Raw genomic sequence first — 23795 nt, 5'->3', positions numbered from 1 at the left:
ATGAGGATCTAGTGGTGGCGTCGCTGCACGGTGGGGTTAAGTCGAATGTAGATTCTCGGAATATTTTGATATTTGATAGATATGGGCGTGGTTAAAAAATTAACCATATTATATCCGTCGGATCCCGAAATATTCCGGGAATCTACAATAGACTTAAGGATAACCGCTACATGTTCACAAGAGAGTGATATGGATTGCCTTCTCCGCCGCTAGAGAGACTGATATGGATTGCCTTCTCCTTTTCTCAACGCTGCATGTTGACAAGAGAGTGATATGGATTGCCTTCTCCTTTGCTCATCAAATAAGAACGACTTCCCTGCTCAACCACTTTCCCACCTTCAATCACAACAATCGAATCTGCATTCTGAATGGTGGTCAGTCGATGAGCTACCACAATGCTCCTTCTTCCCACCATAATTTTATCGAGCGTCTCTTGAACAATCTTCTCTGACTGGCTGTCCAACGTGCTTGTTGCCTCGTCCAGCAGTAATATGCTTGGATTCTTGATTATTGCCCTGGCTATCGCAATGCCTTGCTTTTGTCCTCCCTATAATTGAACTCCTCTGTCTCTGCAGTTTTTTTCGTAGCCGTCCTTCAAAGAGCTGCACAAATCCAAGTTTATTTCACTGATCTGGTTCAATAAATCCCTATTCCATAAACAATAATTTTGATTGCAGTTGATTCAGTATGTTGTAATTTACTGCATAAACATTCTCTTTCAATTCAACAATTGCAGTATTTACCTGATGAAGTCATGAGCATTTGCAGCCTTTGCAGCTTCGATCATCTCCACCTCGCTTGCCTTCTCTTTTCCGTAGAGAATGTTTTCCCGAAGGCTTCCTCCAAACAGGGTGGGTTCCTGACCGACCAGAGCAATGTGATTTCTCAGACTCTTCAAATTGAACCTCCTGATGTCACTGCCATCGATTTTCACAGATCCTTTTAGGGGATCGTAAGACCTTTCAATTAATCCAATGATGGTCGATTTTCCAGATTTTCTTTGTCCTACAAGTGCCATGCTTTATCCAGCCTTTACGCTTAAGCAGAAGTTCTTGAAGATCATAACATCTAGATGAGCTAGATAAACAAAGTCCACATTTCTCAGATCCACGCCTCCTTCTATCTTATCCATTTTCTCACCCATCTCGTCGTCCGGGTTTATCTGGCTCTCTTTGTCCAGGATGTTGAAATATTAATTTCAACTTGCCATGCTGCATTTAATGCACAAAACCAGCAGACCTTATTGGATTGCTTTTCACGAAAAGTGGTTTTCCTCCAAACGCACCCGATGCAATCACTTTTTGACGCGTGTTCATTGTACTTTTCCAAAAACCACTTCTCATCGGGACATAAAGTTCGGTAGAAAAGGCCCGTCCGATATTGTTCTGAACCGTTTGATTGGAAGGAAGGTTGTCCACCATCCGATTAATCCAAAGCTGCATTCAGGCCTGCAGGGAATGACATTGCGTGAAGTTTTTGGTTGACCGCTGGTAAAATATAAATGAAATTAAATGTGTTCGTAGAGTATTGGTAAAGATTTTTAATTTTAATGTTTTTTATTTCTTACGGAGGTATGGGCATAGTAAAAACATATTTTATGTATTATGTTTTGTTTTGTTGTTCGTTGACTTTGTATTGAAAACATATTGTGAAACGCACAGCAGTGCGAACATAGAAGAACAGGGGCAGCGTGGAAATTTCTTTGTGTGTGGAGCATATGCATTGAAACGCATAGCAATGAAATGTATTGTGTAAACGCAGCAGCGTGAGGAAAATATATGCAGCACCGCATATGTATTTTTGTTGATTGAAATGTAATGTGAAGAATGGATATGTAAGATTTTTTTTTATTTACAGCAGTAAATGTAAATGAAAAATTTACACACAGAAGTGTAAATCTTTTCATAAAGAGACAGAGTAATTTTGTTGAAATGTTTTTGGTGAATCCCTCTGAGAGAAAGAGGATGAATTTTGTATCAGGCATTTTATTTTAATGAATACAAAGCTTTTGTGGGTGTATGTAATACTCTGTTCTCAGAAATCAGTTATAGCTTCCCTGTGTTAAGATCTTGGAGAAAAAAAGAGCATTGTCTCTGTGTTCAGTTAATTTGTTTTTGGAATTTTCCCCGAAAAATTCCCAATAGTGGTATCGGAGCATATCCAGGCTCTTTGAAGGTGTCAAAGAAGCTGAAGGAATGAGTTTTTTCGCTACAACAACTTCTCCAACAGAGTGAAGTCTCAGGCAAAAGAATCCAAGGTATTTCTCAAAGTTTTTTTTGTGTTGTTGTTGAGGAAACAGTCAGTGATTTTTTTTTTTTTAAACACAGTCAAATATTAGAAGCATAGCTGAGAATGCAAGGAATGGACAGCACCAGCACTAGCATGGGTATGTTTAATACTCAGCTCCCATAGTTTAATGGGAAAAACTATGACTATTGGGCAATAACCATGAGAGCCCTGTTTGCTTCTCAAGATTTATGGGAATTAGTTGAGGATGGTTTTGAAGAACCAGCAGATGAAGATGAGTTTAATAGGTTAACTCAGGCAGGGAAAGATCTATTGAAGAGCAATAGGAAGAAGGATTCAAAAGCCCTCGTATTTTTTTATCAAGCAGTTCATGAGAGTGTGTTTCCAAGGATAGCAGCAGTAAAGACATCCAAAGAAGCATGGCAAACTCTCAAGATAACCTATCAAGGCATGGAGAAAGTGAAGACAACAAAACTACAATTGTTGAGGAGAGATTTTGAGAACCTGTGCATGAAGGAGTCAGACAATATTGACTCATTCTTCACACATGTGATTGGTCTGGTCACACAAATAAGGACTCATGGAGAAGTTCTTGAAGAAAGGAGGATTGTGGAGAAAATATTGAGGGTCCTACCCTCAAATTTCGATGTGATTGTCACCACCATAGAAGAGACAAAGGATCTCACAAAGTTTTTAGTTGATGAACTTCATGCATCACTAATAACACATGAGCAGAGGTTGAGTAAAAATGAAAACTTATCTCTAGAGCAAGCCTTCAAGACTCAGATGTCCTTTGGAAGAGGAAGAGGTCAAGGCAGAGGAAACAAGAGAGGAAGAGGCAGAAGCCAAAACAGAGGTGGAAGGAACAATCCAGTAAATGCTCAAGGAAGAGGCAGCAATCCAAATCAGAACCAAGGCCAAGGCAGCAGCCAACAAAGAGGACAACATCATGCTCAAGGACAAAGGTATGAAAAATCCAATGTCCAATGTTATTATTGTAAAAAATATGGGCATTATGCAAATGAGTGTAGGAAGAAGCAGCATGATATAAATAATAGATCTACTGCAAATATTACTAGAGAAAATATCATCCAAGATAATGTGCTTTTAGCTTGTAACATGGCTGAAACAAACAGTGATGATATATGGTTTCTAGACTCTGGTTGCAACAACCATATGACAGGAAACATAGCCCTATTTTCTGCTTTAGATCAAAATGTGAAATCACAAGTCACACTTGGGACTGATAGTAAAATTTTTGTTATGGGAAAAGGAGAAGTAAAAATATTTACAAAGAAAGGTGAAAAGAAAACCATAGCAGATGTCTATTATGTTCCTGGAATGAAGTGTAACCTCTTAAGTATTGGACAACTTGTTCAAAAGGGTTACAATGTTTTCTTTGTGAATGATGTATGCACCATCATGGATAGAGCACCCAGCAAACGATGTATTGTTGAAGTAAAGATGACAAGGAACAAGATGTTCCCTCTTAGAATAAGGGCAGATTTGAGAAACAAAGAAGTAATTGCAGCAGTTACCCAAGAGGCTTTCCAAAGCATACCAAAGGATGAAAACTGGTTGTGGCACTTGAGATTTGGACATCTCAACTTTGGAGGTCTTAACTTGTTGAGTAGAAAAGGAATGGTAAGAGGATTACCATTGATAGAAAAACCGGACAGCCTTTGTGAAGGTTGTATTTTGGGGAAACAACACAGAGAAAGTTTTCCATTAGGGAAAAGCATAAGGGCAAAAGCACCCTTAGAAATTGTCCACTCAGATTTATGTGGACCAATGCAAACTCCATCACTAGCAGGCAGCCAATATTTTCTAACATTCATTGATGATTTCACTAGAAAGACTTGAGTTTATTTTCTGAAGAACAAAAGTGAAGTGTTTGAAAAATTTCGAAATTTCAAAGCACTTGTGGAAAATCAAAGTGGGCTACGCATCAAAGTTTTGAGAACTGACAGAGGAGCTGAGTATATCTCCAAAGAATTCCTACGGTTTTGTAGAGAAAATGGAATACACAAGCAATTTACAGAAAGGTACACCCCTCAGCAAAATGGAGTTGCTGAAAGAAAAAATAGGACCATCATGGACATGGCGAGGAGTATGTTAAAGGAAAATCATTTGCCAAATGATTATTGGGCTGAAGCTATACACTGTGCAGTATATATTTTGAATAGGTGTCCAACAAAAGCAGTGATGAATAGAGTGCTGGAAGAAGCATGGAGTGGGAGAAAGCAAGGAGTTACCCACATGAAGGTTTTTGGATGTGTGGCCTATGCACACATTCCAGATCAGCTAAGGAAGAAGTTGGCCAACAAAGGGGAGAAATGTATTTTCATTGGATACAGTGAGGAATCCAAAACTTACAGGTTGTATATCCCATCTACCAAGAAGTTTTTTGTGAGCAGAGATGTTCAGTTCATTGAGGAGGAAGCTTGGGATGGAAGCATAGAGAAAACAGTGAATGTTAAAAACTGTTTGTCTCATGATGAAGATGATGAGGAGATGGCTGAAACACATCCCCAAACAGCAGCGCCAACACAAGGACAGCAAGAGACACCCTTGAGGAGAAATGAAAGTGCTTCTCCAAGCACACCACAAGGAGGAAATTCAAGTGCATCTTCAAGCACTTGCACACCAAATGAAAGAGGTAAGAAATTCAGAAATTTAAGTGATATTTATGATGAAGGAATGAATTCCTTGTTTTCTTTGTATTGTCATGTTGATGACCCTATTCATTTCGAAGATGAAATTAAAGATAAGAAATGGATAGAAGCTATGGATGAGGAGATGAATGCCATAGAAAGAAACAAGACATGGGATTTAGTTGAGCTACCAAAAGGTAAAGAAGTCATTGGAGTTAAATGGGTCTACAAGACCAAAAGTAATGCTGAAGGCAAGATAGAAAGGCACAAGGCAAGGCTGGTTGTCAAAGGATACAAGCAGCAGTATGGGAGAGACTATGAGGAAACTTTCGCACCGGTTGCAAGAATGGAAACCGTGAGAGCAGTGTTGTCCATAGCAGCACAAAACAAGTGGAAAGTTTACCAAATGGACGTGAAGTCAGCATTCCTAAATGGAGTGTTAATGGAAGAGGTTTATATTGAGCAACCTCTAGGCTATGAAAAGAAAGGCCAAGAGCACAAAGTGTGCAGATTGAAGAAAGCTCTTTATGGGTTGAAGCAAGCACCAAGAGCATGGTACAGTAGGATAGATTCCTATCTACTGGAAAATGAATTTGCAAAGTGTGAGGGAGAACCCACCCTCTACATCAAAGAAAAGGATGGTAAAATTTTAATTGTAGTGTTGTATGTTGATGATGTGATTTTTACAGGTAATGATGACTACCTCATTAAAAATTTCAAATGAGTCATGAAAGAAGAATTTGAGATGACTGACATGAGTTTGCCGAGATACTTCTTAGGAATAGAAGTAGATCAAAATGAAAATGGAATTTTTATCTCACAAGCAAAATATGTAAATGAAGTGTTGAGCAGAGTTAATATGCAGGACAGCAAGGCATCAATCACTCCCATAGTGATAGGATTAGAACTTAGCAAAGAGGAGAGCAGCAAGGATTTTGATCCTAGCTTGTATAAGAGCATAGTTTGCAGCCTAATGTATTTGACTGCAACTAGGCTAGATATAATGTTTGCTATTAGTTTAATTTCCAGATTCATGGAGAGGCCAAAAGAAACTCATTGGCAGGCAACAAAAAGGATTATGAGGTATGTTAAAGGTACAAAAAGATTTGGCATTTTATATACTGCTTCAGAATGTTCAGATTTAATTGGATACACTCATAGCGATTGGGCTGGAAGTGTAGATGATCGGAAAAGCACATCCGGTTATGTTTTTCACATGGGTTCAGGAGCCATTTCATGGGCTTCTAAGAAACAACCTATTGTAGCATTGTCTACAGCAGAGGCTGAATATGTGGTAGCTACAGCAGCAGCATGTCAAGCAGTTTGGATGAGAAGAATGTTAAGAAGCTTAGGCCAAGAGCAGGCAAAAGGAACAATGATTTTTTGTGACAATAGCTCAGCTATTGCATTATCCAAGAATTCCATGTTCATAAGAGAACGAAACACATCGACACAAGGTTTCACTACATCAGGGAATTGGTAAGCAATGGAGAAATTGTTTTACAACATTGCAGGACTCAGGATCAGGTTGCAGACATTTTGACAAAGCCATTGGACCAGAAAAGCTTCAAATTTTTGAGGAAGTGTTTGGGTATGACTGATAACCCAGCAGTTGAAATTAAAGGGGAGTGTTGAAATATTAATTTCAACTTGCCATGCTGCATTTAATGCACAAAACCACCAGACCTTATCGGACTACTTTTCACGAAAAGTGGTTTTCCTCCAAACGCACCCGATGCAATCACTTTTTGACGCATGTTCATTGTACTTTTCCAAAATCCATTTTTCATCGGGATGTAAAGTTCAGTAGAAAAGGCCCATCCGATATTGTTCCGAACCGTTTGATTGGAAGGAAGGCTGCCCACCGTCCAATTAATCCAAAGCTGCATTCAGGCCTGTAGGGAATGACATTGCGTGAAGTTTTTGGTTGACCGCCGGTAAAATATAAATGAAATTAAATGTGTTCGTAGAGTATTGGTAAAGATTTTTAATTTTAATGTTTTTTTTTTTCTTACGGAGGTATGGGCATAGTAAAAACGCATTTTATATATTATGTTATGTTTTGTTGTTTGTTGACCTTTTATTGAAAACATATTGTGAAACGCACAGCAGTGCAAACATAGAAGAACATGGGCAGCGTGGAAATTTATTTGTGTGTGGAGCATTTGCATTGAAACGCATAGCAATGAAATGTATTGTGTAAACGCAGCAGCGTGAGGAAAATATATGCAGCACCACATATGTATTTTTGTTGATTGAAATGTAATGTGAAGAATGGATATGTAAGAATTTTTTTTATTTACAGCAGTAAATGTAAATGAAAACTTTACACACAGAAGTGTAAATCTTTTCATAAAGAGGCAGAGTAATTTTGCTGAAATGTTTTTGGTGAATCCCTCTGAGAGAAAGAGGATGAATTTTGTATCAGGCATTTTATTTTAATGAATACAAAGCTTTTGTGGGTGTATGTAATACTCTGTTATCAGAAATCAGTTATATCTTCTCTGTGTTAAGATCTTGGAGAAAAAACAGAGCATTGTCTCTATGTTCAGTTAATTTGTTTTTGAAATTTTCCCAGAAAAATTCCCAACACAGAATGCCAAAGACGGATTTAACTGCATCAGAGCCTATAGCGATGTCGCCGTCATAGTTCCTACTTCTCCTATCACTCTTCCAATGCTCATCAGAATGAAGAAAACTTCGGAAAGAGTTTCGGGGGTGATTTGTCTTTTCGCTAGAAGGTGTCCCCCATACCAGAAGTCCAGAGCGACATTAGCTATAGTGATGCATTGTGATGCTCCCAGGGCACATCCTGCAAACAAAGATTCTTTGATACTGTCTCTCCAAGGTCCTTCTTGAGTCTTTTCGAAGAGAGAGAGAATCTTGTCCTATGAAGAGAAGGCACTAATAGTACGATGGTTAGCAACAACGTCTGTTACGAGTTGACTGCCTGTATCTTGAGCTTTGAGAGCCTTTTGAGACATGGTCTTGAGGAGAGCCATTCTAGCATAAAAACATGATATTATGATGGGTTGCACTGCAATTATTACAAGTGCAAGGCGCCATTCTAAAATCAAAGTTACGGATAAGGGTACTGTCAAAGCGGACGAAGTTTGTAGAATTAACGATATACGATCTCCAACCAGGGATCTCACCTTTAATACAAATAGAACACTCTAATCATTAGAAAACTGTAACATGATTCACAACATTATTAGAAATATTAAAACATTTAGGTCAGGTACTCGCCACATTAGTGTCAGTTGCGAGTCGAGAAAATAGCTCTGCTAGAATTCTCATCCTTGTCGAACCACCCAACCTTGAATGTAAGGATCTTGGATAGTATCCGCTATCGAATTATTTTAGTAAGATACTCCCCCATAGCTCCAAATTTGTAATGCTGCAACACGTTCAGTATGAGCGATATTACTCCCATGGCAACAAAAATGGAGGCATATACTTTGATTCTGGATTTGATTTGGTCATGGTCGTGGAGAAAAAGTGCAGATATAATTGCCCCAAAGAAAACGGAATAGGTAGGTTGAACTGCTCAAAAACCTAAGGCTCCTACACAGCCTAAAAGAGCATGTTTCCGTTCCGGAGCATTTAAAAGAAGCAGTCGATCGAATGAAGGGGCGGACAGAAGTTGATGTTCATCTCTGAGTTTTCGCTGGACTGATTCGGACGCGTTCGGGCTAGATATGGACTTGTTCGAACTCGATCTAATATAGATGCTAGAGCTCGTTGCTCTCAATGACTGGCCTAGTATAGTGGGGCCTTCGAATCGCTCATCTGGGTCATCGGCCGCGGCCTGTTGCAGCTGCACCAAAGTAGCATATGCTACGTTGGGTTTACAGATCAGATCTTCATGCGTACCTGTCTCGATCACATGACCATTTTGAACCACCGCGATCATGTCGGCGTTGCGGATGGTGGAGAGGCGATGAGAAACTATAATAGTTGTGCGTCCGACTGAAGCTTGCTCTAGAGCACCCTGAACAATCTTCTCCGACTCTGAATCTAGAGCACTTGTGGCCTCGTCTAGAAGAAGCAGACGAGGATCCCTGAGCATAACTCTTGCAATAGCTATACGTTGCTTTTGCCCTCCCGACATCTGGACTCCGCGCTCACCCACCTGTATTGCCCAAATGAAAGGAAATTCAAATCGACAGCACTTGCTAGAAATGGAGGATGAGAAAGAAAAGATAATTTTTACCTGTGTGTCATAACCATCTGGTAGTTGGCTTATGAAATTGTGAGCACTGGAAGACGCAGCGGCACCGACAATCTCATCCATGCTGGCACCCTCCTTTCCGAATAGAATGTTCTCCTTGATTGATGTGGCAAAAAGTGTAGGTTCTTGACTTACTAGTCCAATCTGGGAACGGAACCATTTCAACTGTAGCATTTTGGTGTTCACTCTATCCAGGAAAATCCCTCCAGCGAGCGGATCATAGAACCTCTCTATCAACGCCACAACTGTAGATTTTCCTGACCCGCTTCCTCCCACCAACGCAACGGTCTTCTTTGCGGGAATGGTTAGACAGAAATTGTGAAATATCATGGACTCTGGTCGAGATGGATATGCAAACTCCACATTTCTAAATTCAACTTCACCGTTGATCTCTTGAAGTATTTTACCCTTTGTATCTTCACAATCAATAATTAGTTGTCTATCGATCATATCAAAGATGCGTTTACTAGCAACACGTGCTTCTGAAAAGTATCTGATATACAGAAGCGCAGTCCCTAGATCTCTGCATGCACATTGGTGACTCCAGACATCTTGATCAAAATCCCGAAAATATGGTAAATTGCAACAGCGATTCCAGCAATTTGGATCAAACTTCCAAAAATGATGTAAACTTGCCATTCTAGAATCAATTATAGAAACAATTGAGGAAGAGAGAAAAGGAGATGAAGAAAGCTTACAAGCCTCCGGTAAGTTGAGAAACAGAACTTGACATAATCATTCCTCCGATTGCGCCATGAAACATAATTAATCTGCTACCGTACCAAGCGTTAAATGCCGTAATACAGAAGCTCACTCCTGTGCTCCCTACTGCCAAGCCTTTCAGAAGACCTTGCTTAAGCCCAAGCTTTACAGTTGCATTAAGCGCATCCGAGAACTTGGTCATTGCCCTCTTCTCTCCAACGAAAGTGAAGACTGTTCTAACTAAAGAAAGTGATTGCTTTGCGATATTTCCGGCTATACTATAGGCTTCATTCAAAAAATTTAAATCTGTAGATTTGATTTGACGTGGAAGCATTTAAACTACTAGTCATAAATTTCAGTGGAAGCCTGTAATTGGAGATTATAGGAAAATTGCTCTACTCCGACATGATTCATGCACATCAACACAAATTGCTCGCCTTCCGTGACATGATTCATGCAGATCATTACAAATTGCTCTGCTCCGCCGTGATTCATGCACATCAACACAAATTGCTCCACTCTGCCAGGATAAAACCATAGGTTGTTCCCCATCTTCATGGGTGACAAACATGTATATTTTCCATCATTCATGCACATCAACACAAATTGCTCACCTTCCGTAACATGATTCATGCACATCATTACAAATTGCTCTGCTCCGCCATGATTCATGCACATCAACACAAATTGCTTCGCGCTGCCAGGATAAAACCATAGGTTGTTCCCCATCTTCATGGGTGACAAACATGTATATTTTCCATATGGTCGAAGCTTTGTTAAATAAATGATTTTAATGATATTTACCAATTTACTAGATTTATTATCACACGCGAAGAAGGCTCTTCTTATTTTCATTAATGAACCAGAGTCTGATCTGACATAAAACATAAGGAGACTCCCATGGAATTAAAAACACTAAGGTATTTTGTAGCCACGTTGTCCACTCTTGGCATGCCAAAACCCATATACCATTTTTTGTAGTTGTTGTTGTTCAGATTGAAGATCCTTATTTGAGGATAGTCTGACTGTCAGTGAGAAACATGCTCGAATAGTCTGATTATCAGTGAAAAAGGTGTCCATCTATCTAATACAATGGGCTTATTATATTATTGCTAACTACTTGTGGTCCCTTACATGATACGGGTTAACCACTTTATTTATTACCATGGCCCCTCTCATTATTACATTATTCCCTTGGGTACCTCCCTTAGTACCCCATTCTATTCCCCCAAGTATACTACAACATGTGATTTGAATATCTTGTAACATTTTCATCATCTAGAGTAGGTGTGTGTAGCAAGATGTAGTAGCCACATATTTTGCTTCAACTATAGATAAGGAAATCAAACTTTCTTTCTTGCTGAACCAAGATACTAATCATGATCCCATATAGAATTAACCTCCATTAGTGCTTTTTTGATCATCAACATTTCCAGACCAATCCACATTTGTATATGCATGAAGAGTGAGATGTGTATCTTTAGGATACCATAGACCAAAGTCTTGAATTCCTTGGAGATATTTGAATATTATTTTTACAGCCTAAATATGTGATTCCTTTGGATTGGCTTGGAACCTTCCAACAATTCCTACTGCATGCATGATATCTGGTCTGGTACCTATTAGATAAAGTATACTTCCAATCATAGATTTGTATGTTGGTTGATTCATTGTAGGAGATTCATCATTAGAGCCGAGACTACATCCTCTTACCATTGGAGTACATACTGGTATAGAATCTTCCATTCCATACTTCTTCAGAATCTTCTTGAGATATTTAGTTTGTGAAAGAAAGATTCCATCTTTTGTTTGTTGTACTTGTAGACCAAGAAAATAAGTTAGTTCTCCAAGTAAAGACATTTCAAATTCTTGCTTCATAACAAAAGCAAAGTTTTGACTCATAGATTCTTCATTACTGCCAAAGATGATATCATCAACATAAACAACAATAATTAATAATTTATTATTCTCAATTTTGTATATAAGTTTTTGTCTTAAAATCCTTTTATGAAACCTTTTTGTTGAAGATATTTGTCAAGACGATCATACCATGCCCATGAAGCCTGTTTCATTCCATATAGAGCCTTTTTGAGTTTTCATACAAGCTTTGCATCATTTCCCAGAATGAATCCTTCTGGTTGTTCAACACATACTTCTTCTTCTAAATATCCATTAAGAAATGAAAATCTTACATCCATTTGATACACTTTGAATTTTCAAAAACTTGAAAGAGAAAGAAACATTCTTATGGCTTCATGTCTAGAAACAGGTGCAAAAGTTTCTTCAAAGTCTATACCTTCTTGTTGAGCATACCCTTTACAAAAAAGCATTACTTTAATTCTAATAACCTCTCCATTTTCATTCAACTTATTCTTGAATATCCATTTTTTTCCCATAACATTTTTATCATCAGGTCTAGGAACTAATTCCCAAGTATCATTCTTTTCAATTTAGTCTAGTTCTTCATCCATGGCCTTAACCCAACATTCATCTCTACTAGATTCATTGACATTTTGTGGCTCTATTGACCATAATAATGATAGATAACTAGAAGATCCTACTAGAGTTCTTCTTGTCTGTACTCTACACCCTTTTTCTCCTAGAATTTGAGATTCTGGATGATTCTGTTCAACATACCTAGATGGAGCCTTTTCCTTATCAGATGTATCTTCTTCTGATGCTTCATTGGCTTCTTCCTCTATATCATTTCGATTTCATATGGGAAATCATTCACCATCTTTATCATTATCATCTTCGTTTGCTGAGTTCACCTGTTCCATATTTCTACATGGTTCATCGATTACAACATCGATGTATTCAACCATTTTTTGGAGTCTCTTATTACAACATTTGTATCCTTTACTTCTAGATGAATAACCAAGAAATATTCCTTCCTTTGCTCTGGGTTCAAACTTACCAAGTTTTTCATCAGTCTTTTTGATGAAACATTTGCTTCCAAAAACTCTGAAGTTTTTTACAGTAGGAGCCTTACCATACCAGATTTCATATGGAGTTTCATCACTATTTACATGAACATGAGCTTTGTTGAGAATATTTATTGCAATATGTGCAACTTCACCCTAGAAGGTGTCAGAAGTTCCAGATTCATCAAGTATGTCTCCAGCCATTCGTTGAACTATTCTATTCATTCATTCCACCATGCCATTTTGATGAGGAGTTCTGGTAGAAGAGAAGTGTCTCTTTATTCCATGTTGTTCACAAAATTCAAAAAATTCATCTAATATGAATTCTCCTCCCTCATCAGATCTCATACATTTTATTTTTAAATCTAATCATTTTCAATTAAATCTTTGAAGACTTTAAACATTTCAAATGCTTCATCTTTATGCTTTAGTAAACCAATCTAGCACATTCTAGAAAAATCATCAATGAATAAAATGTAGTATTTTTCTCCATGAGGTGACTTTTTCCTTGTTGGCCCACAAAAATCAATATGAATGAGTTCAAGGGGATTACTTCTGATCCTTCTTTGGCATTGAATTGAACTCTAGTTTTCTTACTGAATTGACACAGTTTGAAGATGGTATTTTCTGGGATGATGATATCTGGAAGATCACAAACTGCCTTGAGCCTGCATGCTTTTCTTATTTGAGAAAAACTTAGATGCCCCAATCTTCTATGCCATAACAAATTCTCTTTTGTTTTCCTTAGATAACATTGTTCTTGACCTCCTTTTAGTAAATATAGATTGCTTGGAGTTCTTGTACCTTTTATTATGGTCTTCCATGTGTCAAGCTCACGAACCACACATTCTTTTGATCGAAACATAACTTCATTTCCTTGATCACACATTTGAGTAGCACTCAACAAGTTATGATTTAAACCATCAACATAATTAACATTTCCAACTTTAACCTTTTCTTTTAAATAAACAAAACCTTTACCCTTAATGACAGCTAGTGTGTCATTTCCAAAAGAGACATATTTTTTTTTTTCTAAAGCTTTATATGAAAGGAGTTTATCTTTATCACCTGTCATGTGTTTAGAGAATCCTCTATCAATGTACCACTAATTTTCTTGTCCTTCTGCAAACAAATCTATGCCACATCTTTCTGACTAAAATTCCTTCCTTTTCCATACCTTGGAATTTGATGATGTTTGTTCCTTTTGAATTGTTGGACGAAATTTTCTCCTACATTCAGATTCTTCATGAACAAAGTTATTGCAAAATGAACATTCAATTTCATATTCAAGAGGAGAAAAGTTATTATAAGAGATTTTGTTGATTCCTATCATGCTCCTTTGTTTTCTTGCTTCTCTAGTCATGATAGTTTTGTAAGCAACACATTGAGCAGCCTTATGACCAAAGTTATGGTATGAAAAACATTCTCCATTAAAGAAGAAGTTTATGTGATCATAAAGTCTTTTGGTATCATTCTCCTTTTGGTTGGTGCTTCTATTGATCTTCCCTTGGAGTAAAATGAGCATGATTTACCTGGGGAGTACCTTTAGGCTTTTACTAAGGATTGATGCATTGTTCACTCATTTTTGTTGCATCAAGATAGCTTCTAGTGATGGATGAAGGATTTTCTAGTTGGGATGTTTCTCCAGTGTGTCCAAGACCAGTCTTTATTATATAAGAACCTTGATGATTTCATCTAAGGTTTCTGATCCTTTAACAAATCTAAGATTCAAAGATGTTGTCTTCTCAAGTTCTTTTCTTAGACCCACTACTTCACATTCCAATTTTTCATTGTTCTTTTCTCTTTCAATGAGTTGATGTGTCAAAGTGTCTATGACCATATTATTTTTTTCCAAACAGATTTTAAGTTGAGTGATTTATTCAAGAAAATCTTCCTCTTATAAGGAATCCATAAAACCATCATTTTCATAAGCCATGAGTAGTTTAATATCTTGTTTAGATTCATCTTCATCACTATTAGACAAGCCATAACTATCTTCATGAATATAATAACTTCTTCTATTAACAAATTGTTTTCTATTACCTTTTTCAGAATCCTTTCCTTTGTCATGATTATCTTTATGAGGACATTTAGCAGCATAATGTCCATCTCTACCACAAGCAAAACATTTGAAGGGAAGCATACCTCTGAATCTTCTGAAACCTCGTTGAAGTTTCTTCACAAAGTTTACATCATCTTCTTCTGATATATATCCTGAATCCTTGAGATATTCCTTTTCTTTTCCTTTTGTCGAGGCTTTAAAAGTGGCTTCTCTAATATTTGATGGACCTCCTTTCCTCATTTCAAAGGAAGTTAAAATTCCATGAATTTGAACAACAATAATAGATTGTAGATCTTGCTTCTCTTGAATGGCAGATACTTTTGACTTAAATTTAGAAGATAGAGATCTTAAAATTTTGTCTACTAAAGTAGCCTCCTTTATTTCTTCACCTAGATTCTTCATGCAATTTACAATCTCATATACTCATCAAGTGATCAAGCTTCTTCTGAAGGACCTCCTCTGATACCAATTATTGGGGAAAATTCTAGGTGGGGGGGGGGGGGGGGGGTGAATCAGTATTTTAACATTCACAATAATGATTTTCTTTTTCAAATTGTATATGCTATTTTGCTGAAACTAACCAGTGTATGTCTGCACCTATAAACAATGAAACCAACGTGTATATAATAAACTTTGATAAACAATGAATTCATTGTCTTAAATCAGAGTGTGATGCATTTACTCAGTAGTAAACATATGTGAACAGAATAAATCAACACACATAAGCAGCACACATGAACACCAAGACTTTTCATGTGCAAACCCAATGTGGGAAAAAACCACGACTATTTGATGAGCCTTGGTATTGCAATAAGAATGTTGAAACTCCTAAGGCTATCGACTTTAATTATCAACGTGGGGTTCGTACAAACTTAAGAGGTGTTGGCACTGTATGTGCGACATACATTGTGTCATTCCTTTGTTTTCATGATGTAATGAAGTGCATATACTGAAGTCAAATCCTAAACTAATTGCATAAAATGAAACGTTCGAAATGGAACCTTAACCTATTGCAAGAAAGAAAGTACAAGGAAAGTGACAGAAATTCAATGCTAAATCACACCATTTCCTAATTAACTGCCAAGAAGCTATGCTTTGCAATAATGCTAAATTATCATGAACCAAATGCTACTTTCTAAGCATGGAATTAAGAAGCATCAAACATCACTAATGTGCAAGTAAAGGGACTAAAATAAATATGTTTTTGTCTTTTTGTCTTTTCACGCAAAATCAAGTATGCAAACTAGTTTCTTTTGGTGATGTGGCAGGTGAATTAAGGATGTTGGAGGTCGGATGGAAGGCTTAGGAGATGGTTGGATGGTGTGGGATACCCTTGGGAGGTTTTTGGTAACTTCCTAGAGGTTTTCTATAAATTCGGCCTCAAAACATGCCATTTCAAGAAAACCTACAGGATGATCGTGTAGGAATTATAGTGAACCTACATGATACAGCCGAGAGAAAAATGTGAGGTTTTGGAGGTGATGGGAGGCCTAGTAAAGGTGTGTTATGGGTGGAATGGAGTGGGAAAATTCCTAGGATCACCCAGAACTCAAAACCAAAGTTGGGAGATGGATGGATTCGCTCAAAAAGCTTGGAGAAGTTTCCTTGTGACATGATGAAATTGGTGATGGTTCAATGACAAATCAAATAAAATCCAAATTGGATGGGACGATTTTTTTTATTAACTAGGATGTCTTAGGTCCCTATTCCAAGTGGAATCACTCAAAAATACCTATTTTAACCCATGCAAAAAAAATAAAAAACATTACTAGTCGAAAATCTAGAAATTTGAGAACTAGTGAGCTAGTAAATCTAAGAAATGCCTAACCAAATCAAGTGAAAATGAAATGGCATGATTTTTGTTATGAACTAGAATTTTTTTTTTATCTAATGCAAGTGGAATAAATTCGATTGAATTTTGTTAGGATGCTCTAAAAAATAGCAGAAATTTATTGTTCTTTGCTAAAAAGGAGGTCCAACAATCTAGATTTGGGAATAAGAAGACTAATACAAGCAGCTCAATGATTACTATGAAATTACAAAGATTTTCCAAGGATTAAATAATTCTTTTTATCCTGCAAAAGAACTTACATCAACCATTTAACTCAATCCTACAACAAGAAATTATTAATCCTAAATGTAGAAATAGAAAGACATAAAAACTAGAGATGCATGTGAATAAGCAATGAAAAGAAGGAAAGAAAATGATACAAAGGGCTCTGAGGTTCTTTGGATGGCCAAGCCCAAGGAAACTAAGATACCTATGGAGGAGAACAAGATTTAGAAGTTGAACATGACACCAATCTTCATTATTCCATCAATACAATTACATCCCTACAAGAAAATATAATGGAGCTGAAAGAGTACAAGCTCTCTCCACAATAACACTAATGAAAATCTACCCCTAGAGGAAAATTCAACTTGGTACTTATAAAAAATGATTAGGAATCATTCCCCATGAATGGAGGAAGATTTCCCTAACAAAATCCCTTGATTAGTGGATCTAGTCCCCAATACCAGGAATTTGCATTAAATGGCAGGGAACACATTCCTAGATTTTCTCAATCATTCCCTAGAGGCAAATTCGACTTGGTACTTATAAAAAATGATTAAAAATCCTTCCCCATATATGGAAGAAGATTTCCCCACTGAAATCCATTGATTAGTGGATCTGCTCCCTTGATTGGTGGATCTGGTCCCTATATTGGTGGAACACATTCCTAGATTTTCTCAATCATTGAAGTTCCACAATTTGTGCCATAATTCCATAACATATTGTTGATTTATTATTTATTATTGATCCTTCAGTAGTAGGGAAGAAGTCCCTAAATTATCTCCTCCTCCAAATCTTCATAATCTGCCCAATATTCTCATAATATTCCTCAATAAATAAATAATATTAGGCACAACTATTCAATTATTCATAATCCTTCCTAATGAATATATTAAAGTTAAAAATAAATTATCTAATGAAAAAAAAGAGGTTTAATGTGCTAAAGGATGGTCATAGGCCTTAATTTATGTTTTAAATTAGAGGCATGGTCCTTAATTTATGTCTAATTTAGAGGCATGTCACTGTTGTCATCTCAGTCTTCAATCTTCTTATAATAAAAAGCGTTTACAAGTTTTGTACTGGTGCAGACTTTTCCAGTACACAGGAATCTACCTACTGAAGGCTATAACCTTCACTCGTTTTCCAACTTCTACTGGAAGGGATATCCAACCCCCTAGCTCTTATACTAACTGATATGTTTACTAGTACATAAGCGCTGGCCTATAGAAGGCTACTACCTTAACTCTTCCCTCAAGGACCACTTTTCATAAATTTTCAAACTGGACACTCCTGGTACACAACAGTACAATATGAAGGCGACGTTTCATAAAATTTTCATATTGGACCGATTAGTAACATCAATCACTACTGCAAGACAATCATCAAATACAACTTCATCTATCAACAATCAGTCAATCTAAACAATCAAATCATTGTCACCAGAACATAGAGTTGAACACAAAACTCTGCATCAACAACTAGAACCAACTGCAACCTCAAAAACCAGTATACGCTACTTCAGTGAAGCCAACCTGCATGTATATGCTACCTCCTTTAACCCAACTTGCGTATACCACTAAAGATACTGAATCCTAAAACCTCTCAACCATAAATTGTACCAATTAGTGACATTCTGAAGATCTATTGTCAATTTACAGAGTTCTACATAGATAGCAACAAAGATCACCCTTCTCACTTAATCAATCAATCAACTAGACTCAATCTCCTTATAAAATCAGATTTCCTTTTAGACCTTATGGAGACATCATTAACAAACAATAGTAAAACAATAGCACTTATTAAATAGATCAGTCATCTCTGAACAACAAGTTTTTATTCTACATATGCTACTTGGAAGTGCCGAATCAACATGTATACGCGCCTTCACCAAGGCGAATCAGCATATAGATCTGCAAATAATAACTTATAACTTCACATATATTCTAGACTTCAGACATACCCAGATCATAACATTTAAAGGACAAAACATGTGTTAGCATTCAGATCTAGCCCATCCATTATCATATCATACAATGATAATATATTTCAGGTCTCATGATCTTGATCCAACATTGTATCTGATGGTGCACAAGATATTTAAGATCATATCATAACCATAGCCTTTACAACATAAAATATACTTCAGATAGATGTATTCATGAAAAACCATTTCACTTGCACACTTAGCCCTTTGATCTTCTCCTCCTTATATAGTTTTAGCCTTTCTCAATACCTCGGACCAAAACAACACTTAGAACCTGTGGTATTCTTGGACGAGATCAAGTAATCATTATTCCACTCAATATTGTGGGCTATTACCATGGTATAGACCCTTGGTATTCATTAATCTTAATTTTCCATTCCATATGCGCTTTTCCTCTTGTAAAAGTGCGTGCATATGTATACGCGCCTTTCATTCTGTGAACCCGCTTGTATATGCTATTTGGACTAGGTGAACTAACGTATACAACTTAAAACATTATTTTTCTTCAATTTCTTGATTATGATTTGTAGTCCTTTGTCCCATCATCTTGTTCTTCTATAAGAATACCCTGTTACCTCTGAATTGACCTATTACAATGTGAGTTGCCCTTTATCAAATATGAACTGACCTGTCAGTGGGTTTCCATCAAGGACAACACCTGTACCATAATGCCAACAACATTTTCTTCTTTTTACATACAAGATACCACTAGATGTTATGACTATTGGACAACCCCCATAACCTATGTAGTCTAGAAACAAATATCCATGTACAGGGAGGTATTTAGGGCACACATACATGATTTATTCACTTGAAGTACCAAATGAAAGGATGGGAAAATGCATACATAGCTCCCCCTAAGTACATTAGGTCGTTACAACTCATATATCCAAATGTTCTTTTATGGTACCAACTGTATAGAAACCCTAGGTGGATTTTAATAGCATCTATGAGTTTCCATGGCATGTATCATTATAGAATCATGTAGTATAGCACTATTATTAGCTCATATTCTCATCACAATGATGTTGTCAAGATCAACACACTGCATGCTTCATACAATGTGATCAAAGTCCAACATAGCCACTAATATGACCGCAACATATATGTACATGACAATATCTGACATAGATGTGATCCATTTGTACAATATTCAACTCACATGTCTAGAACATCATAGATCTTATCATACACCTGCAATAAGACAACATGAGATAATACATAGCAAGGCACAACATAATCCTTCCCTTTTCGACAAACAAAAAATCATAGATCCAATAATGAATAGTTGACATACTAGAGGAATATGATATGATTCCTCAGGTCACATGCCAACCCTTCATCCCTACACCTTGAGAATATTCATAAGTAATCATAATGTATTAAACATCAAAATGATAGGGCATCATATACTTAAGTAATGCAATATGTTACGACTAATAGAAAACAAACCCTAGGTGGATACATTATTTAACCATTGAAAAATCACAATGATATAACAACACATCAAGATTCATCCAAATCATAATTGTGAATATCCATAAGGACATTGACTTCAATCTCTTATTTTGCCTAGATTTTTCTTCAGCACATATACCTTGTCTACATTTATAATTAATTTTGTTATAACCTTTCTAGTGTCGCCTTTGATAATTATGCATCCTCTTGAGGTAAATATAACTACATGTCCTTTATCACTTATTTGACACACACTCAGGATGTTCTACTTTAGCCCTTCAACTAATAATACATTAGTTTCTTTTATATTTTTAACATCAAAATCAACTCCACATTTTCCTAGTACCTTCATCGGTACACTATTTCCAAGAAAAACATCACCATCCTTGATTTTCTTGAGAGATAAATGTGCTCTTATATCCAGACATGTGATGAGAACATTTGTTGTTTATGTACCCATGATTTTCTTCTTCTTATGCACACAGAGAATGGCCACGCTTCTTCTTTTGTTGTTATAACATCTTTCAACACTCATGTACACTAGATGCTCTTATATGGCCTGAGAAACACCCTTCCATTTTCATACATGTCTTTATCCCAAAAAAGTTTTTTTCCAAATCCATATGTGACTTTTCCCACTATAAAAGTACGCACATACTTGGTTCCTAAGAAAAATATTCACATACACTTTTTGAAAATACGAAAAAATAAATAAAAGTTATTTTTTGGGCAGGGTTTATGGGTTTTACTGAAAGCCCACCTATAGGATGCCATAGCCTAACCAAATTAACTGGTTTGAGGTGGTATATATACACCCCTTGTGTATTCCTAATTCATTCCTATTGAGATATATAATTATTATGCCCAAATTCTGCTAGATCAGGTTTGCAATTTTATAGTGCATTCTACACTCCGAGTCTTTAAGAAACCCTTGTTTCCTTGAAAATATGCTCATCCTCCTTATCTAGCATCTTCTTTCATATATTGTAGAGGAATTCTTTGATGGCTTGGGCTGGATAGATCCAGAGGAGGGGTTTTTCACTAACTTTGGTTAGGATTAGGTTGTAGCTTCACTTATTCTTGTTGCTTTTAGTTGATAAAGATCCTCATGTCATGTTTCCAAAATGAATTATTGCTCTATGAATGTTGATTTGTAATAACCCTTATGATGACTTATTAGTGTTATCACCCAAACAATTATCACCTAGCCATTTCTTTCTTGGTGGATCAAAATACACTATGTAGGATTAATTTTACCATTGTTAATTTGTTTTCACCATAAGAAATAATGTAGTAAACTACTTTTCCTAAATTATTTCTCATTAAAATTCAAAATCGCCATGAGAATGATTGAATAAATCATTATTTATTTATTTTCCTCTAGAAATAATTATTAAATCATTATTTGATCATTATTTCTTAATTTCCTTTGAGATAGTCGCCTTGGAATAATTAAATAAACGATTACTTATTTCTTATTCCTACTTTTACCTTTGAGATCATTGTTAAACCATTATTTAATAAACATTTCAAATTCATACTTTTCTTAATTCTCACAAACTGGTTAATAAATCATTTTTATTTATTAATTACTTCAACCACTTTCCAAACAAATATATTTGACCATTTTGAATATATTTTCCCTCTCAAAAAATATAATAAAGTATTCCCAATGGCTAGTTTTTTATTTAGTGAATAATATGTTATTATTTTCTAATTCCTAATTTCACTCAATACTTTGTTATAAATAAGAGGGTTTTCCATTCATTCTTTACCTTGACCATTCTCATCATCACCATATCGTCTCATCACATTTGATATCCCACTTGAGTTCAAGTTATTTTATGTTTTCTGCCCATTGCAAGTTGAGAGAGAGAAATAGGTCATTGAACAAAAAGGACATCAAAAGGACCCATCCCATAGAGGGGGATCTATAGACCCAATTTTATAAATTCTCCTCACTAGGTGTTTCATTTACATTAATAAAATTTTCTTATTTATATGATCCATTGGGTTGCTACACTTTCATTTTCATTGTTATATGTTTTGGGTTTCATATGATCTTTTGCTGCATGGTTTTTCTTCTTTTTTTCATTGCAGATCTGAAGCGTAAAAAACCATATTTTGTTGTTAGGTTCACTTGTCACCAGTGACTTAAGTGAAGCATTTTTGGTCCACATACTAAGAATTTTTATACTAACAAATGACGACTCCATTGGGTTTTTAACTACTTGGTCATCAACAAATGGAAACTCCACTAGTGTAGTAATTTAGAACCTTAGTGAATGTTGTTTCAACTATCTCCAATGTTTTCCCAGTTAATTTCATCCCTCTAAATTTTTATTTTTAGATCTCGTTTGTTTTTTGGAAATTTTTCTATTTATGTTTGGGTTCCACATCTTTCCGCACATCACAGGTACTAGCTGAGTAGGAGACAACAAAATTTAGGTCTAATCTACCGACCAGGAGAAGCGGGAACAAAGCACATTTTTTGGCCCATATTTTTTGCCTAGAACGTACTTTACAACCCAAAAAAAATTCCCAACACACTTTTCGAGTTGGTTTCCGCACACTGCAATTTTTCAGAAAAAAAAATTCAATTTTGTTGAGAGTATTGCGTGTGTGCCAGGAAGGGCTTTTGTTATTCCCAGATTCACCCTTAGGCTTGGATCCATTTAATAGTCTCTCATTGAGGAAGGAAAAATCCCCCTACGGTTTAGAGTACACCTCCATCATTTAGAATGAGAATTTTTGAGTTGAGGAGTCTAATTTGCAGCATTTTCAACAACTAATTTTTAGGGTTTTGTCTACAGTTTTACAACCCTTTTAGACAAGTTTTTAAAACACTTCACTCCCTTTAGAGTCTTGTGTTTCCTTTCCCCTTGATGATCCCCTTGTGTATCCCTCCTTTTGTAGCTTCTTGCCTATCATTTTCCAACATTTTCACCTCTGTTTTTTGCTTGTTTTCTACTCCATTTTCAGCAGCCTTTTTCCTATAGATCCCAGTCCCCTAGAAATTAGATCTTTTTGCCATTTTTTATGTCTTTGAGTTTCTTATTTTTCTTCACTTTATTTAGTCACTTGATTTCCTTCTTGGGTGGGTATGCTTGAGTTTTTTGTTTATTTTACTATCCATTTTCAGCGTTATTTATAGTTTTCAACACTTTATTTCCACCTATGGTTAATCACCAACAAGCTCAAGACTCAACCACCCCCATGGGGAAAAGGTAACTTTAGTTGGAAATCTTAGGAAAACACCCTATAGGACTAGTTGTGGCAAGCAGATGGTCCTTTACCCCATCTTTCTCTAGACAACTCTATTTGTGGGGATCAAATTCAATCAAGTAAGAAGTTTAATGGAAGGCCATATGAAACAGTAGATTTAGGACTTGTTTCGGGATTTAGATCACCTCTAGGCTAGAGGTCTTTTTTTGCTTGATAGGATGTGATTTCTTGAATTATAGTAGCATATCATTA

The 23795-nt window shown here is 36.3% G+C and overlaps 1 pseudogene; it reads right to left on the bottom strand.

The window, feature by feature from the left end:
- Window positions 1-244: 244 nt before the first annotated feature.
- Window positions 245-9528, bottom strand: LOC149207149 (ABC transporter B family member 15-like; annotated as a pseudogene).
- Between the last annotated feature and the right edge of the window lie 14267 nt (window positions 9529-23795).

The sequence above is a fragment of the Pinus tabuliformis genome, chromosome 1_2 (assembly GCF_031772625.1).
Source record: "Pinus tabuliformis cultivar Carrire ecotype Pingquan chromosome 1_2, CPIR1, whole genome shotgun sequence".
Classification (NCBI taxonomy): Eukaryota; Viridiplantae; Streptophyta; class Pinopsida; order Pinales; family Pinaceae; genus Pinus; species Pinus tabuliformis.
The sequence above is the reverse complement of the archived record's forward strand: the minus strand, read 5'-3'. Positions and strand labels throughout refer to the sequence as shown.